Below are 19167 nucleotides of genomic sequence, written 5' to 3' on the forward strand. Positions count from 1 at the left end.
AAACTAATGCTTCCGGGTGATTAAACAGCATCTGAAGCTGACATGGTGCTGTCAGGGAGAATCAGGTTTCTCTTTGTTGCCGTGCTCTTCAGTTACAGTCCTGTCCACTTTAAGGCCACTTTTAATTCTGAGCGCGACGTAAAAAGGCCTTGGGGTAGATGAGAAATGGGCCCGATGATCTGATCCTCCTACTAAAGGATTCTGGCCCTGAACCAAGCTCACTAACTTCATATGTGTCCTTTTCATGTGTGTTCATTTTTTTAACTGTATCCTTTGGTATATATGGTTGTGACTATTTTCTTCCACTATTTGATCTGAGGAAGTGGGTCTGGCCCACGAAAGCTCATCATCTAATAAACCATCTTGTTAGTCTTTAAAGTGCTACATAGTGCTGTATTTTGTTTCAACTGACTTCAAGTGAGCTTTGCCGTAGGGTCTAAGTGTAAGGGCATGGCCTGGCTGTGATAGCAACAGGGCCCCTGCTGGCAAACAACAGTCATTGCTGAACTCTGATGCCTTGGCAGCTGCTAGCACTTTTTAAAAAGCTTTGGCAAATATATATAGATATGTATCTAAAGATACATATTAAACTACAGTCTTTTTTCCTTTTTTGTGGTAACCATGATTCTGAGACCTCTTTGGTTTTAGATTTTTTTAAAAAATTTGAAGTTGTAAACCTGAGCGCGCTCTGCTAGTTGCATGATGCTGCAATTTTACAGACCCTGGAGGTAGAAAAGAGAAAATAAATAAATCTTAATTTATTTGCTTAAATTACAGCGGAACAGCAATAGTCATCAAGAAAATCTGTTGCTAAGTACTTAGTACTAGAGTACTGAAATAATCTTGTAAGTGTGATAAATTCTTCAGTTCGCATTTTAAATTGTGATCCTTTGGGGCAGGGAGCAATCTTTTTGTTTTGAATTTGTACAGCACCGAGCACCTGATTCATGAGTGAGTGCTTCTGGTGCTATTGTAATACAAATAATTAATCACAATAATTAGTGCTTTTCATCCGTGTCTCAAAGCGCTCTATAGTCATAAATGATTATATCATCTCATTCCCCCATTTTATAGATGATGTATCTATCATATGAAATAGTTGGAGCCTTATCAAAATGTTGAGTATATTAGAATAATACCACTGAGTGATTAGAATTGTACTAATCAAAGAAACTAATGCTACATATTACTACAAAGCATGATCTACAATACTCAGATACTGTTAACTAATGAGCATTAATGGAAGAATTAGCATTAATTAGCATTAGAATACTATTAATCCGCTCCCTGCGGGGCAGATCCCGGGAGGTGCGGCACCAGTGGGCAATTCTATCAGCTGGAGAGCACTTGCCTTCAGCTGCGGGGAGGCCTTGGGCAGAACCGGCTCACTCTAGCTCCCTACCCACTAGATCCCGCGGCCTGTCGTTGACAGCATGGCACTTACACGGTGGGAGGTGCTGCCTACGCCATCCTAATCGCCGATCATTGTACGCACCATTTTCCTCGTGGCCACCTCCTGGGCGAGAGGGAGGGAGGGCAAAGTCAGGTCTCCTGCAGAGATCCCCCTTTGCTCTAAAGCTCAGATAACAGCCCAGCCCAGTGTCTCCTGGCCCACAGACAGCGACAACACCTCACCGGCCTCCATCCCACGGGCCTCCTCTCTTGCACCCAGCCGGAGCATGCAGCCCCCAGACCTGGATTGCCCAGCGGACCAGGGCAGGAGCCTCACCTCTCCACTGGAGTCGATCAGGACAGTGTGCACCCTGTCTCCAGAGCCCCAGGAGCTTTTGTCCTTCCACAAAATGTCCGTGGGAGGGTTGTTGGTGGCACAGGCAGCCCAGATCTAAAGAGGAAACACAGAGATCGGTAGCACCTCCCACTGCCAGAGCAACCAACCCCTCACTGCCCACTGGGGGCTGTCCCTGTCCAGCAGAGGTGGCTTAGAGCTTAAGATGTTAAAACTCGGCATCGCTTCAGCCCCAAATGGAAGGAACCCCAGAAGAGCCACTGCTGCTATGGGGCAGGGTTGGCCTTTCCTGCCTGTGGAGATCACCTCCCTCCTCCATATCTGGGCTTTGTATCTCAGCAAGATCAGGAGCTGAGATCTTGCCCTGTCCCCAAGGGGGAACCCTATGGCCACTCTAAGTAGGGGCCTGGATAGAAGGTGCGTGTGGGTCAGAGGGGCTGGGTTTGCTCTGCTCTTCAGAACAGGGAGAGAAATGTGAAAAGGGAAGTGGATGGGTGAGAGATAAAGGCCCAACTGGTGAAGGCAAACCGAAGCTCTGCCCCTTCTCCCTGAAGTCACACTCCTTTCCCCTGAGACAATGCCTCCAGCCACGTCCCAGCCAACCCCAACTCTCCTGCTGGGCAGGGACCCAACCTTCCCCGGCCACCAGGCTGCTGCTCGGCACAGCGCCAGGCCGTCCCAGGAGGCTGAGCAGTGTGGACAGTTTTGGAAAGGCAATGCCATCCCGTGCCTACGTTACCCAACGCCCATGGAGATGTGAAAGGATAACTGGTAAACATCACCCTTAATAAAGCCTGGCCAGAGCAGCCCTGCCTGGGATGGGAGGGGCCACTCCAGCTCACCCCCTTTTCCCTCCCCCCATTAAACATCCCAGTTCACCAATTAAATGGGATTTTACATCCCTAAGGAAGAACAGACCAATTCCCCACGGCATTCACCCTTCCCTAGCCCACGCAAGAGCCGTCTGCCACCTACCGTGACCTCCTCGCCGGCCTTCAGGGCGTAACTGGAAGGGAAGCGGTAGGTGATGGGGGCCTCGTCTTCATTCTTATGCTTGATCTGCCAGTTCCCCAGATCCTCATCCTGCGACACAGAAGGCAGCAGCTGTGAGAAACCAGCCCTCAAGATTGTTCCAGTTTTGCGTTCTCTTGGCTACAAGTCCTGAGGTCAAGGGGCCCTGCCATAGACCCGTTCACCTTCTGCAGGTCACTTCACCTCCCCTGGCCTCAGGTTCCCCACCTTGTGCTTGTAGCCCTATCCCAACCCTTTATCTGTCTTCTCTAGAGACACAATGATTTGGGGACAGGGGCATCTCTCACTCTGCGCAGTTTCAGCAGCCAGTATAGTGTGGTCTTGAGAGGCTCAAAGCAGTTTGTAGTCAGCACAGCCTAGTGGACAAAGTACTGGACAGGGACTTGGGAGGTTCTGGGTTTTATTCCTAGCTCTGACACTAGTCTGCTGGGAGACCTTGGGCAATCCATGTCCCTGGTCTGTGCCTCAGTTTCCCCATCTGTAAAATGGGGATGATATTGAACTTCCTTGTCACGCACTTTGAGATGCACTGATGAAAAGTGCTACATAAAAGCTAGAAATTGCTACCACTAGGCCTGTTTCTGAAGGAGTCACAGCTGTGCTCCAACTCAATTCACTTAGGCTGCGTCTAGACTGGCAAGTTTTTGTACAAAAGCAAACTTGCCAGGTATCTACACTGGCTGCTTGAATTTGCGCAAGAACACTGATGATCTAATGTATGATCGTCAGTGTTCTTGCGCAAAACACTGACGCTCCCACTTGGGAAGAGGGGCAAGAGGGCCAGTGTAGACAGGTAAGAACTGTTTTGTGCAAAAAAGCCCCGATGACGAAAATGGCCACCGGAGATTACTTGCGCAAAACCGCGTCTATATTGGCCACGGATGATTTTACATAAAAGCACTGTTTGCGCAAAAGCATCCGTGCCAATCTAGACAATCTTTTCCACAAACGCTTTTAATGGAAAAACTTTTCTGTTAAAAGCATTTGCGGAAAATCATGCCAGTCTACACGCTGCCTTAATATTAAGACCTACGAGAACTTTGCTTGATTCTAGCAGATCTTGGGAGTGAGTGGCAGACTGAACAAAATCAGTTACGTGTCTACGGTGGCTTTCATTCTAGAACTTCCAAAGCAGTTTACAAGCCGCATACAACAGCAACTACAGCAGCTGTTGAAATGCATCCACCTCTGGGGTGGGACACAGCCACGGTGTAACAGCTCACAGAAACAGCAGAAGTTTGGGGACAGGAATTGAAGAGCCACCATCTGCACTTAGAACTGCAGGGGAAAGCGGGGAGGCAACGTGCTATTGCCTCAATACAAAATTCAGTCAAAAAGATCCATAGGATTTCCGGGTGTCCACATTGCTCTGGGGCTAGCTGTAAATGAGCGCAGATCCACTGACTGGAATTGCATGGAGATGGTTTAACTTAGCTGTGGATCTGGCCCATTGATTCCTATAGAACAGTGTTTCTCAACCTTTTTTATAAAGTATTCCTTTAAAAATATAAATTAAAAGTACCCCAGTACCTACAGTTTTCAGACACACAATTTTTTTTCTACCATTGCAACACATTTGTTTAAACTACTTGGCTGTGACTAGACTGGCCAGTTTTTCTGGAAAATCAGCTGCTTTTCCGGAAAAACTTGCCAGCTGTCTACACTGGCTGCTTGAATTTCCGCAAAAGCACTGACTTCCTACTGTAAGAAACCAGTGCTTTTTGCGGAAAAACTATGCTGCTCCCGGTCGGGGAAAAGTCTTTTTCCGAAAGACTTTTGCGCAAAAGGGCCAGTGTAGACAGCAGAGATTTCTTTTCCGCAAAAAAGCCCCGATCGCGAAAATGGCGATCGGGGCTTTTTTGCAGAAAAGCACGTCTAGATTGGCCACGGACTCTTTTCCGCTAAAAGTGCTTTTGCGGAAAAGCGTCCTGCCAATCTAGATGCTCTTTTCCGAAAATGCTTTTAATGGAAAACTTTTCCATTAAAAGCATTTCTGGAAAATCATGCCAGTCTAGACGTAGCCCTTAATTGTAGCCATATGGGTGATGAAATGTGTGGGTCTAAAAAGTACAAAAATAATAAAACACTGTAAAACTTAAATCCAAAATTCAATTTTCTCCAAATGTCAGTTGTGTTGACATACCTCCCCAAACGTCTCTCAAGTACCCTTCAGGATAGTCAAAACACTGCTACAGAGCAACACTGATTTACAGGAATTGGCTCAAAGTCTCTCCTAAAAATGGAAGCCCCTTATGTCTGCACAGTGGGTTTAGGATGGACCTAATGGGAAGGACATTCCAAGAGCAACGCAGTTTCCCTTTCAGCCACAGACCCATCCTGACCGTGCTCATGCACGACCAGCATCTCCACCAGGAAATCTACCTCACTGGACTTGTTCCTGAGACGGACAAATTTCCCTTCCAAATCAACCTCTTCCACGGCCACACGGCCTCTGCTCCTCCTGACATGGTGGGAGGAGCTCGGCCAGGGCTCCTCATCCTCCAGAATGTTCTCCATCCTCCTCTTGGTGCTGCCTCCCACATGGATCTCGGAGCTTCTCTTCCGGAAGCTGTAGCATGGAGGGTATCTCAGCCTGGGGAGAGAGCAAAAGGAGGTGACTGTGGGCTGGACTCAAGGCCTGAACCCCCTAAGCCAGAGGTGAGCAATAATTTTTGCTGGGAGGCCACAATGAATTTTGGTACTGCTCCCGGTCCAGCTCTACCTCTCACCCCATGGAAGTCGTGGGGCTTTGGGTGGAAGGGGCAGAGTTGGGGACTAGCCTCTCCCCAGAGAGGAAAGGGCTTGTGGCTCCCAGCCCTGCTGCTACTGGGCTTCCTGGTAGCCACACGGGTTTGCTGACGCTATTTTAAAAGATTGTGGCTCCAGCCCCTGCAAGGCTAGCACCGTGACCAGGATCCTGGAGACATTTAGAGAGGCTCTTGCTGCCTGAGCCATTGCCTCGAAATTTGGTGGCTCGGGCAGCAGGACAGAATTAGAAAGCAGCCAGATGTGGCCCGTGGACTGGATCAAAGTGGTAGGCGGGTTGGATCTGGCTCCTGGGCCGCATCTTTCCCAGCTCTGCTCTAGGTGCTGGCCGACCAAGGCCTGATTAGGCGCAGAGGGGACTCAATTTCATGGCTGATTGATGACCTGCGGGCAGAGGCCACTCTCCCTGGAGGACACGTCTCCATCTCAACATCGCACCCACACTCTCAGCAAAGTTGAACAGTCCGTGGTGGCCGAGGGCGGGCTCCCCGCAGGGAGCTGGGCGTCCCATTAGCAGGGCAGGAGACGCAACCCGTCCAAACTCTGCCTGTACCCCTGAGAGGGTATTCAGCTTCCAGGGCCGTCAGCTCCACACACCTCCGGGGGTTTACGACCATCACTGACCGGAGCGGCAGGCACCAACCAGCTGCCCTTCTCAGACCTCGGCACCCCTGTGGGGCTATAAGCAGCTGCCCAAGGGCCTGTCTCTATACCTGTTCAGACTAGCCAACCTCGTCCTGCTCCGAGCCACCAGCCTAGTTGCCCATTTCAGCTTCCAGACCTGCCCTCTTCCTTTGCCTACACCCTAAATCCCGTCTGGAGCCGGGCTCTGCAAAAACACACCCCAGAAAATGGGAGGCTCTGATGGTGGTGAAAAGCCAGGGACGGGAGAGACAGGTGTTGGGATTAGCTGCTGTCTCTAAGGGTGTGTCTAAACTACATGCCTCCGTGGACGGAGGCATGTAGATTAGACAGATCGGCAGAGGGAAATGAAGCCACGATTAAAATAATCGCGGCTTCATTTAAATTTAAATGGCTGCCCCGCTCTGCCGATCAGTTGTTTGTCGGGGCAGTCTGGACGAGGCATACCTGTGCCGATCAAGAAAGGCTTCTTTGTCGGCGCGTCGCGTCCAGACTGCCCCGATCTGCCGACAAACAGCTGATCGGCAAAGCGGGGCAGCCATTTAAATTTAAATGAAGCCGCGATTATTTTAATTGCGGCTTCATTTCCCTCTGCCGATCTGTCTAATCTACATGCCTCCGTCGACAGAGGCATGTAGTTTAGACGTACCCTAACAGGCTGGGCCAAAGGGGCAGGCGGGACCCAAGTGAGCAGCCTGGGTCCATATCCCACCCCAATCGGCCCATTGCTGCGGCACCCACCCCCTTCACATTTGGGTCAGATCAGCCCTGTGTTCCCAGCCCCCAAATCAGGGGGGTCCTTTCCTGGCTCTGCCCCCATTGGCACATGCTCCTGCCCATCAGGCCCCTCTCTCGGCCACATCCCCAGCAGGCTCCTCTATCAGCCCATGAAGGAGCCTGTTTCTGCACCCACTTCTCGTCCTCGCTGTCCAGGATCTTGTGGTAGGCATGGATCTCCATTTCCAGGGCCTGTATGATGTCCTTCAGCTCCCGGTACTCATCCTGATTCCTGTCTCGCATGTCCACTATCTCCCGCTCCTTGTCGGCCAGGATGCGGCGGCTGGTATCCCGTTCCCGGGCCAGCGTGTTCTCCAGGTCCCGCAGATTTGACTCCATGGCAGCCATCTGGGAGCAGAGGGGACACACCAGAGGGAGGGGGTGAGGCAGAGCACAAGCAGCAGAGGGTGCCCCTGGCTACCAGGGCTATGGGCACCCTAGTCACAGACACCCCCATTTCCTTGGGGTGAATCTCCAGGGCCACTGAGCCATTACGCAGCTTGCCCTGGGCTGTTATTAGACCTGGTCTGTGGTGGCCTTTCGCTTCAGTGGGTCTGTGAGGAACTGTTGGTCCTAAGCCTGTCTGGGGTCTGGCCTGCCCGGCAAGGTCCCGCCAGCGTGTGGCCCTTATACATACGTCAAGCTGCAGCTCGAGTGGAGGTGGACAAGAGGCCCCTACGGAACCGGGAGCAGCCTAGAGCCATCGGGGTGGGATCGGAGCTGGACAGTCAGGGTCAGCTCCTCCGCTGACATGAACAGCCCTTGACACAACAGCTCCCCACAGAGAACTGAGCCCTGCAGGGTCTCCCACCGTTGGGATGCTACAAGGGATGTGAATATTTAACCGGGTAAACAGTTAACCGAGAAGCCTCCTTTTAGTGGTTAATGTTCATTGTTACACACGGGCTTCTGCCTGCTCCCGGGGAGCCGCTTTCTGCCCCATGCTGCTGCCTCCGATTCCGAAGTAGCAGCGCAGCCTGGCACCCGGCTCTCCGGGAGTGGTGCACACCAGCTCCCAGGGAGCCAAGCACATCAGCTCCCAGGGAGCCGGCTGCAGGTGCGTGTAACTGCTGAAAAACTCAGCGGTTACACTTGCCCACAATTACCCACGTTCTAATATCACTAGATGCTACCAGACCCAGAATCAGCGCTCTGGGCCTGGCCCCTCTCTAGACAGGCTGTCGATGCGGATCCTCGACTGCTGCAGTTCCTCGTGGGCGGCCCCCACCATGTTGCTGTTCCTCTCTGCCTACTGCTTAGCATTCTCCAGCTGCAGCCCTAGGGCCAGGCAGGGGATGCAGAGGGACAGGGTCTACGCATGCCCCAGTGGGGGGGGGGGGGAGCCAATGGCCCAGGGAGAGGCTGGTCCCGGGTCCCCATGAGGGTGAGCTCTTCCTAGCCCCTCACAGGAGACAGTGGCAGCCGCTAGCTACAGAGGAGGCTGCTTCTCTGCATTTCACAGGTGGGGAAAGCAGGGCCCAAAGAGATGGAAGAGCCTCCTCCCCTCCCCACACACACTTTCAGTGCCCTGCTTTAGTGGCAGCTCAGCTTGACTGGTTGATTTCACACAGAGGCAGCTGTCAGCCTCCAGGGTGGGACCGCACTCTCCCAGCAGGGAACTGGGATGAGCCAGGCTCAGAAGGGAATTTCTCCAGGCAGAACTTACCTGCCCCTAGGGGTGGAGGCTCAGAGCTTTTCTGCACTTGAACTGCTCCAGCAGCACAGCTGAGCGAACAATTCCTCTGTCAACCTGCTGCTGTCTCTAAGGGGGCTTTGTGCGGTGGAGCTAAGCTGCCCCGAGGTGCGAAATTTCCCCATCTCCCCGGAAGTGGGGGCAGGGGTTGTGAATGGAGCTAAATGGATCCCCTGTCACTGACAGGGCCCCTCAATTGTTCTCGATTGCTGTGGACACTGGCGTGACCCGCCTCTGTGATGGTGAGGGGGTGACAAGTGTACAAGGCTGCACCGAGGGTCTGTAGCAGGGGAAAGAGGGCGTTGCTCCAAGGGAGCGCTCACCTTCCTCTCTATGTTCTGACAGTCGTCGAGTTCCTCCTGCAGCGTCTGCAGCTGGTTCTCAGCGATCTTCCTCCTCCACGTCTCGTCCTGCAGCTGTTTCTTCACCTCGCACAGGGTGGCTTCTAGCTGGGGAGGGGAGAGGGGGATGTGAGCGCAGCCAGGCGGAGAGTCTCAGACCGAGCTGGAGGGTTCTCCAGCGAGGTGCCTAGGCAGGCGGCTGCTGAGCCCTGCACCTCTGGAGATGTTATGCAAATTGCAATTGTTCTATTTGCATGGTATTCATATTCACCACCTCATCTGCATTAATGGTGTCAGAGCTAAACCCATCAATTCTCCTCAATAGAGAACTCATGCCAGTCACACCCACTCACCTCCACCTCCCGCAGGTGAGTGGCTCTCCCCTGCACCAGACTGACAGCTGCCCAGGAAAGGACCTTCCAAATCGTGCAGCCCCAGGCTTATTTGGGATGCCGGACAGGACCTGGCAGGGCCTTTCCTAATTTGCCCAGGCAGCAAAAGGGACCACAGCCAGCAGTCAGCAGAGCCAGTCCATGGGTCAGCCGCTGTCATCCCCCTCAGCAGGAGGAGGGGACCAAGGCTCCCACCTCGCCCCTCCCCTCAGCAAAGCAACACCAGAGCTCGCAAGTCAGCAACAGCAGCAGGTCTACAACTGCAGCCTCCCCAACTCCCCCCAACAACAGCCACACCCTGGGACCGCGCCTCCCTCAGGTGATGGTTAGGGGTCCCCTTCCCATCACCCTCCTGCCTGGAGGGTACTCCCTAGCTCAGACCTAGCTGGGACTAGGCACTGCCCAGAGCTGCGTGCGACTCGGAAGCAAAGGGGTGTTCTCGGCAGGTGTGGGAGGACAAGTCTGGGGAATGCCATCATCTCTGGCACTGCAGAGGGGCAGGCGTCAGGGCCTGCTGCTCACCCTGGATGCTTGAGACCTCAGGTCCTGGTTTTCATTCTCCAGGTTCCTCTTCTCCTCCAGGGCGGTGGAGAGTGCAGCTTCCTTTGAGTTGAGCTTGGTCTCCAGGTCCTTGGCGCGCCTCTGGGTGGCCTGCATGTGTTCTTCCTTCTTGGCATTCCTGGAACACAGTCAGCAAACCGCTCCGGTGATCAAAGTAAACCTGCGCCCTCAATCCCAAACTTTCTCTGATGGAGCAATATTTTAATCAAACAATTTTTGTCACCCCACTGGCTATTACAGGCAAGTTGCAGCTTTTCATACAGAGACTGAATTCCCTTCTCAGCTGGGGATCTATCTCCCCATTCAAAGCCTTTGTCTCCTCTGGGTAGTGGCCTCCCACAGAGCTGGCAGGGCATCGACAACCTCTACACTCAGAATTCTTTGTTGACATCATCACAGGTGCCAACTTGGTGGATGCTCTGGGGCTGAAGCACCCACTGGGGAAAATTTGCAGGTGCTTGGCACCCACCACAGTGAAGCTCTGCCTGCCTCCCAGCGCCTCCTGTTCACTGGCGATTCGGTGACCACCCTTACCCACTAGCACTTCCAGCCCACGTAGGTTGCCAGGTGAGTGCAGGTGGGGGCGACTCCTGCTGCCTCCATGCCAGCACCTCACCCCAGTAATACTACAGGCCACCCTTGGGTCTGCAGGCTTCCATCGCCATCCATAGAAGCTCCCCCAAAGAATGGGGCCTGAGGAGGCCACCCCAAACCATCCTGTGGATGGGACTTTTCTGGCTGGAAGGGAAGTCAGTGCTTATAGTCTTCATTGTAGGAGAGGGAGAAGAAAGACGCCGTTTGGTGATGTCACCGTCCCTTATTTTACACTCTCATTTCCTGCTCCTGGAAAGGCACTGGCCTATGCATTTCCTGATGTGCCTTACTGAGTCACCGAGATAAGCAATCCCCACTGTGTGGTGCTGGCCCAGCTCTCTCTAATTACATCGTACATCTCATATTTACTACAGCTGGTGAGAATTGTTTAAAGTCCACCTTAGTGTGGATTGCTCCCTTTGTTGCCACTGGAGAGCTAATTGTGGGTGGCTGTCAGACTCACACCGTAGTTCCGTAACAGCCAATAGAAAAATATAATAATTTCATATGCCCATAGGCCAGAACAAGGAGTTTCATCCTATTGCTCAGATACCTTACAAGCCAATGCTTCGCATGGACTATCACACCCATGTACAAATCCTTCAGCCTCATCACATGGCTTATGAGCAGAGGCTGAGGGATTTGGGCGTGTTTAGGCTGCAGACGAGAAGAGTGAGGGGGGATCTGATAGTAGCATTCAACTTCCTGAAGGGAGGTTCCAGAAAGGATGGAGAGAGGCTGTTCTCAATAGTGATGGCAGGACAAGAAGCAATGGTTTCAATTGCAGTGTGGGAGGTCAAGGTTAGATATTAGGAAAAACTATTTCACCAGGAGGATGGGGAAGCACTGGGATGGGTTCCCTAGGGAAGGGGTGGAATCTCCATCTCTAGAGGTTTTTAAGTCTCAGCTTGACAAAGCCCTGGCTGGGATGGTTTAGTTGGGTTGGTCCAGCTTTGGGTAGAGAGCTGGACTCCATGACTCCTGAGGTCTCTTCCAGCCCTAGGAGTCTATGATTCTATGATGAATAATGGGGTTACAGGCTAGGACTATGAAGTACATCACTGCATTGCCCTAGCATCTAGGTATCCCAGTCATGGACCAGGATTCTATGGTGCTAGGCCCTGAACAGAACAGAACAAAGCACGGAGAGATTGTCCCTCTCAGTGTTCCCTGTAAGCAGAGCGCTTGTGTGGCTGCTCAGGAGAGGTTCCAATGCCTCCAGCAGATTAGAAAAAGCCCCATAGGTAGGCTTTTTGTTTCGACTGGTGGTGCAGAATCGCGCATGCATCGGTGCACATAAACATGTATTGTGATCAGCGGTGGATATAGGGCAGGGTGAGCGGGGCGGGTGTCCCGAGCCCTGTGTTGAGACACCGCACGGTGCCCAAACGGCTGCTTGAGCTGCTTGCTCCCATATGGCAGCCTGGCTGAGCAGTGCAGAACTCAGCCGAAAGCCACAGCGGGAGGCGAAGGGGGGCGGGGCGATGATGTACACAGCCAAAGGCAGAAGGTGAAGGGTGTGACAGAGGCTTCAGGTTCCGCCCCCTAGCTGTGTACATCACTGCCCCGCCCCCCTTCGCCTCCCACCATGGCACTTAAATGAGATCTGCACCGCTCAGCCGGGATGGTGCGTGGGGCCCAAACGGCCATTTGCACTCTGCAAGTAAGAGGCAGGAGGGGGAGGACTAAGGAGGAGAAGAAAGAGAGAGTGAGGCAGGAGGAGAAGAAAGAGAGAGTGAGGCAGGAGGGGGAGGAGACAAATACAAATGAAAATTCTGAATTATTAATGCAGAATTTTGTTTAAGAATGACTTACAATACAATTAAAATAAAAAATTATCCAACTAAATTAAGTTTCTATCAAATTTACCCAATTCACATTTAATATGAATATAGCCTTCCATTAGAAGGATGGAGCCAACTCTGGAACACACAATGTTGACCACAAGCACTGGCCAGGGTGCAACTGATTTCAGCAAGGGGGAAAGCCAAGAATTGTCCCCTCAGCCAGCCTGCAGCCTCGGGATATTTGTGACTCTCTTCTCAATGCTGTCACCATGGCTTAGTATGACAGTGATTTTGTGGCCCCTGCCCATGCCCTAGCCCAGAGCTTACTGTGCCTTCAGCCGTTTGTTGAGCTCTTGCAGGTCCTCCTTGCACCGCTGGCAGGTGTTGCAGGGTGACTGGCAACATCGGGAAGCCATAGCAGTTGACAACAGCCAGGGAGAGATGCAAGCCCAGGGACCAGTGACTCAGATGCTCAGAGCTCTGTGCCTCACTTCTGCCTTGCTGGTACTTACAGCCTGAGCCACTCACCTATATCTCAGCCCTGGGGAACAGGTGTGGCGATTGGGCGTGGCTATGCAAAAGAGGGCCAAGCCCCCGCTTTGATTGGCTCTAGGAGGAACAGGCTCTGCTTAGAGAAATACAGATGTAGCCGTGTTAGTCTGGTCTGGCTGAAACAAAAGACAGGGCTATGCAGCACTGTAAAGACTAGCAAGATGGTTTATTAGGTGATGAGTTTTCGTGGGCCAGACCCACTTCCTCAGATCAAATTGTGGAAGAAAATTGGCATGACCATATATACCAAAGGGATACAATCAAAAAAAAGGGAACACATATAAAATAGACAAATCAGATTTTAGAACTGAGGGGGGATGAGGAGGGAGGTTAATGTCTATGATATAATGATATTAGGAGTGATAATTGAGGAAGCTATCTTTGTAATGGGTAAGATAATTAGCATCTTTATTAAGGTCCATTTGTAAAGTGTTAAATTAAAGCATGAATGACAGTTCAGAGGCTTCTCTTTGAAGACTTGTGTTAAAATCTCTTTGAAGCAGGATGCAGGTAATCAGGTTGTTAAGATAATGCTCATTCGGATTGAAATGGCAAGAAACTGTTTTTTCTTTGTGAAACTGTCTGATGTCTGTTTTGTGTGCATTGATTCTTTGGGGAAGTGTCTGAGAAGTTTGCCCAATATACATAGCAGACGGACACTGTTGGCACATGACAGTATAAATTATATTTCTGGATGAGCAGGAATATGTGTTCTCGATCTTATAAATGAAATGGTTAGGTCCAATGCTGGTGTCAGCAGAGTAAATATGTGGACAAAGCTGGCAACGGGGCTTGTTGCAAGGGAAAGTTCCAGGGTTGGTATTAGTGTTGTATGTCCGGTGGTTGTTGGTAAGAATCATCCTGAGGTTAGGTGGTTGTCTACAGGAGACAGACCCATAGTGTCATTTATGTTACTTTGGAAGAGGTATACACGGAACTGCAAAGTGCCCCTCTTGTTCCAGAGCAATAGAGTAAATAACAACCCCTAGCACCTTTCACCAGTAGACCTGCACTTTGCAAAAGTTATACTAGTCCAGAGGGAGGAAAGTGGCTTAAGCCAGGAAGTAAACCCATGTCTCCAAAGAACCATGTCAGTGTTCTAGAGACCAGACCACACCACATCACACCACACCACCTCTGTAGTAAAAGTGCCTGAAGTGGGATTTACAGCTTATCTACACAGAGGTCATGCTATGGCCATGCATTTGATGGGTGCAAGTGTTATCAATAGATCACAGCCAATAAACAGCATATATCCAAAAGTCATCCCATAGCATTGAACCCTGGAGCCGCAGGTAGGAGTACGAGCATTTCTAGATAACTTTTGATGTGCTGCCAGAATTATTTTGATTACACCTCTTCCCAAGAGAAACAAAGGAGTAACATCCTTATCAGTGTGTGTTTGGCACTGAAAATGACTTTCACTTTGGTTAATGATTAGGCATGACACAGCCAATAATTGTAAACAGCTGATGGCTTTGCCAGCTGTTTTACAGCTGGCTCCTGCTCCCATTCAAGCCAATGGGATCCAAGGTCCCATTCACTTTAAAGAGACAAGGTGCATGAGGGAATAGTCTTTCTTCTACCAACTTCTGTAGGTGAAAGAGACCAAGTTTTATAGTTAAGCCTTTGCTTAAATTCTTTGTGGGACTGGGGCCTAATCCAGGGGTGGGCAAATACCAGCCAGCAAGACAGATCCAGACTACTAGGGTTAGCCCCTGGCCGGCCCCCACTACTTTATTTACCTGCACTGCCTCAGGTATGGAGCAATCACAGCTCCCCTTGGCCAAAGATTGATGTTTCTGACTAATGGGAGCTGCAGGAAGCGGCGTTCTGGGCCGCGGGGCTTCCTGCTTCTCCCATTGGCTGGGAAAGGTGATCCGTGGTTAATGGGAGCTGTGATCATTGGCACCTTCAGAGGTGCAGATAAATATAGCAGCGATGGCCCACCAAATATTTTCTCTTGTTGCCTTCTACTGTTCTTTACTCCTTTCTCCTGTTTGAGTGGAGTTATTTTAAAGTAGCACTTCTCTGGATATTGGAGGACACTAAGGATTAAAGATCTGATGGAACATTTGGAGGAAATGAGGCGAGAGACATGGCAGATCAAGCAGAGAAGGAATTTCAGGTGTGTGAGTCATCATGAAAGGTGGTGTGAGGATAGAACAGGTAGGCAGATGCAAAAAGGCTGGATGACTGTATAGAATCATAAGACTGGGAAGAATCTCAAGAGGGCATCAAGTCCAGTCCCCTGCACTCACAACAGGACCCAATATCATCTAGACCATCCGTAGGTGGGCTTGGAAAAAGCAGACAGGGTTACAGAATGATCCTAGGGAGAGAGGAACCATTTGTCCAGCGCTATGAATGAGCCCTCACTGGCGTGGGAAGCAGGAATGGCCAAAAATTTCCTGTCACATTTCTTTCAGAGCAAACTTAAATTTCATGTTGTGGGAAATGCTTCATAGAGAACATCTGTTTCTCTCAAAAAGTTTTGACTGTTGGTTAGAGAACATCGATAGCACCCTCCAAAAATCCGAATGTTTTCAGCCTAAAATATCAGCAGGCTTTGGTCTTGAACATTTCTAGTTTTCAGCATTTCGGGAGAGGGGGGTCTGGGATGGACAAAATTCCCAGAAAGGAGGTGCCTCCTGGTGTGTTCTGATGGGGTTGGTTTACCTCTCTTCATAGAAGCACAGAGGTAACTATGAACCCCAACGTCATTCTCTGATTTGTTCCCTTCTTATGGCTTTTGCAGTTACCTGGATTATTAGGATGGAAAGGGTCAGTTTCCCTTGGAGGATTTCTGCCTTTGTTCCAGGGATTATTAACAGTAATATTAGTATTATTGCCTAGTTATCAGTCTGATCAACCAGGTCTTCCCATTTCTTTGTATTTCCCCACCTGTCTACCTCTGTTTTAAGTCTCTTCTCTTGTACATTGATCGTAACCTCACTGGGGAATATCTCCTTGTTCAAGTGCATCCAAATGAATGATTAGGGGTCTCTGGAGAGATGCCACTATAGGGTTTTTACTTTCACCTGGCTTAGTGAGTAGCCTCCTCTTCAAGCATCAGCTCTGGAGAGGGATCCTTGCCTTGGAGGAACTCTTACATGGCAGCCTGTACTTTGGTAAATATTTCATCTTATCCAGCAGATCTTGGCCCTACAGCATTTGATCTAAATTACTAGGTCGAGGAGTGAAACGAATGACCCCTTTGAATTCTCCTGGACTCCTATTTTTATCTAGCAGAGGAGAAAAGTTAATCTGCACAAGAGATAGCCGAGTTTGGCAACCCTTTGCCACAAGGCATGAATCAGAAAGCTCAGCTGGATGCAAAGCAAAAGGAGACATTTATAGGTGTAGTAACAAGAATTGGCAATTACATTACCTACCGTAAACATTTATAAGGGACATAAAACCTCCTGCCAATGGGCATGAGCCAAGCACCAGCTGATGAGTATTAGAAATCAACATCCTTATGGGCAAAGTGTAGTCTGTGGCCCAGTACCAGTCCTTAGGAGAAAAATTTTCATACATGATTCACCACAGCGTCTCTGCCGGGCATGCTCCCAAATGGCAGGGCTAGATCCGGCGGGCGCTAGGACCCAGGGAGAAGGCTGGGCACCGTGTGCACCAACGCAGAATGCCCAGCGCCAGATATAGTCGGGGGAGCCGGTGCCAGCCAATAAAGCTGCTGGGATTGGGCTGGAGTGGAGGGCGGGGTGGAAAAACTTACAGTCCCAGGCTGGATTATAAGGTGAGCAGAAGGCAGTTCGTGTTGTCTGATCTTCCCAAGTTAACTCTTAAGCTGGCCCGCTGGCCAGGTGATCCAAGCAGAGGGGTTCTGGGAGGCTCCACTTGATGGTCAACCAACTGTGTCTGTCCCTCTCTCCTTTTTGGATCAGCCACATGCAGCTTCTGAGTCTTTGGACTTCTTGGGGCCGTGTGTGCTCCCTGATGTTTTCTATGGCTGTTTATCTCAGCGTTTTCCCTGCTCTGGTGTCCACCTCAGACATTCTTCTTTACTCACTCAGGCGGCTATGTCTAGACTACACCTCTGTCGACAGAGATTAGGCACGTTGAAATTGCTAATGAAGCAGGGATTTAAATATCCCATGCTTCATTAGCATAAACATGGCCACCACTTTTTTCAACATTGAGTTTTGTCCAAAAAAAATGGCAGTCTAGACACGGATCTGTCGACAAACCCTTTTTCGGCAGATCCTGTATACCTCAAAAATGAGGTTTACAGAATCTGTCAAAAGGGTTTATTATCGACAGATCCGTGTCTAGACTGCCGTTTTTTGTCAACAAAACTCTGTGTCAAAAGAAGCACCAGCTATATTTATGCTAATGAAGCGTGGGATATTTAAATCCCCGCTTTGTTAGCAATTTCAATGCACCTAATCTACATCTCTTGGTCGACAGAGGTATAGCCTAGACCAGCGGTTCTCAAACTTTTTGGGCTCCAGAGCCCTTTGCATGCATAAAAATTTATGTGGAGCCCCAGCGGTCCACCGATTGTATGTGTTGTACCTATCGATGTTGGCTGCATTAGACCTCGCAGAGCCCCTGGAGATGTCTCGCGAAGCTCTGGGGCGCTGCGCTGCACAGTTTGAGAAACACTGGTCTAGACATAGCCAGGGAAGGATAGGGCCGTGGTCACCAATCCGTCGATTGGAATGAGCGTTCAGGGCCCCCCAAATTCCCCCCACCCCCAATAAGCCCCACTACCTACCTCTGGCAATGGAGGTAGTATCAGCTTCCCGCGGGGTGGATGGAAGTCCGGCAGCTGCGCGCCACTGCTGGGGTTTCCGGAAATGCGCTGGCTGCTCCTCTCCTCCAGGTCTGTGGCACGCCAGGAGGTAGGAGTCCCAGGGAAAGGCACATACTGGGGCTTCCCTCCTTTGAGGGGGAGGTGAGAGGAGTCCCAGTAGGAGGCATGAACTAAGGCTTCCTTCCGGGGAAGAGGCGCACACCGGAGCTTCCCTCCTCTGTGGGGGAGTACGTAGGAATCTGGGGGGAGGTGTGCGCCACGGCTTTCCTCTTCTGTGGAGGCAGAGTCTGGTGGGATGCCCATGCTAGGGCTTCCCTCCGGGGGAAGAGGCACACACCAGGGCTTTCCTTCTCTGCAGGGAGGGGGGAGGAGTCCCAGGAGGAGGTTCTAGCAGGAGCTTCCTTCCTCTGGGGGGGGGGGGGGTGACAGGAGGAGGGGGAAGAGGAGAGGCAGAGCGAGGGCTAGGGGGAAGGCACATGCCGAGGATTCCTTGCCACAGCCATCTCCCTGCGCCATGTTCCCACTGGCACTCTGCCCCCACTGGCACCCTATTTCCTGTCCCCACTGGCATCCTGTCCCTTGCCCCTTGCCACAGAACCCTGTCCCCTGCCCCAGCACCCACTAGCACCCTTCCCCAGTACCATGTCCCTTGCTCCCACCAGCACAGTTGGGGACACATTAGTGAGGCTTTGGAGGAGTTTTTTTGCATCTCCCTTGTGTAGCCACAACAGACTTTTCCATGGGTCAGTGACCCCTCACTCAAAACAGGTTCCCAGCCCTTCTCATAAATAAAAACAATGCTGAAACTTTTTGTGTTTGACATTTTATTTAAAAATGAAACCTGGCCAATAAACCCCCATCTGTCTGCAGCATCATAACACTCCTGCATCCCCCTCCCACAGACCCTAGATTTCAGCCTCTTATACACTGGAACCCCTTGTCCTGAGCCTCTCAGATCGCCAAACTCCTGCACCCCCACATCCTCAGTTTTCTGCCACATCACTCCTACACCCTCCACACTCCACAAATCTGTGTCCTGAGCCCATCATACTCCTAACCTCCCTGCCCTGAGCCCCTCCCATCCTTCAACCCAAACTTCTGCACCCTCACATCCACAAGCCTGTGGCTTGCTCAGTACCCCAACCCTCCACCTGACCCCAACACTCCCCAGCCTGGAGCCCCCTCCCTGAGCCAGCATCCCCTTCTCCACCTCCACCTGCATCCAAATTCTCTCCCAGAGCTTGCACCTCTCACTCCTTCCCACACCCAAATCCCTCATTCCCACCCCAGAGCCCACATATCCTGTCTCAACCCAGTGAGGGTATGGCTAGAATGCAGGAGTTTTTCTGGGATTCCAGAGGTATCCTGGAAAAACTCTTCCGGGTCCAGAGATGCATTTGTTCTTCTGCTTTTTTTAGAGGAAGAGCAAACATGTTCTTTTGATAACCCCTATATTCCTCATTCCATGAGGAATAAGAGGGATTACGAAAGGAGAGGTATTTC

The 19167-nt window shown here is 51.0% G+C and overlaps 1 pseudogene; it reads right to left on the reverse strand.

The window, feature by feature from the left end:
- Positions 1–1471: 1471 nt before the first annotated feature.
- On the reverse strand, positions 1472–12748 carry LOC142819718 (lamin-A-like; annotated as a pseudogene).
- Between the last annotated feature and the right edge of the window lie 6419 nt (positions 12749–19167).

This window comes from Pelodiscus sinensis, chromosome 24, assembly GCF_049634645.1.
Source record: "Pelodiscus sinensis isolate JC-2024 chromosome 24, ASM4963464v1, whole genome shotgun sequence".
Lineage (NCBI taxonomy): Eukaryota > Metazoa > Chordata > Testudines > Trionychidae > Pelodiscus > Pelodiscus sinensis.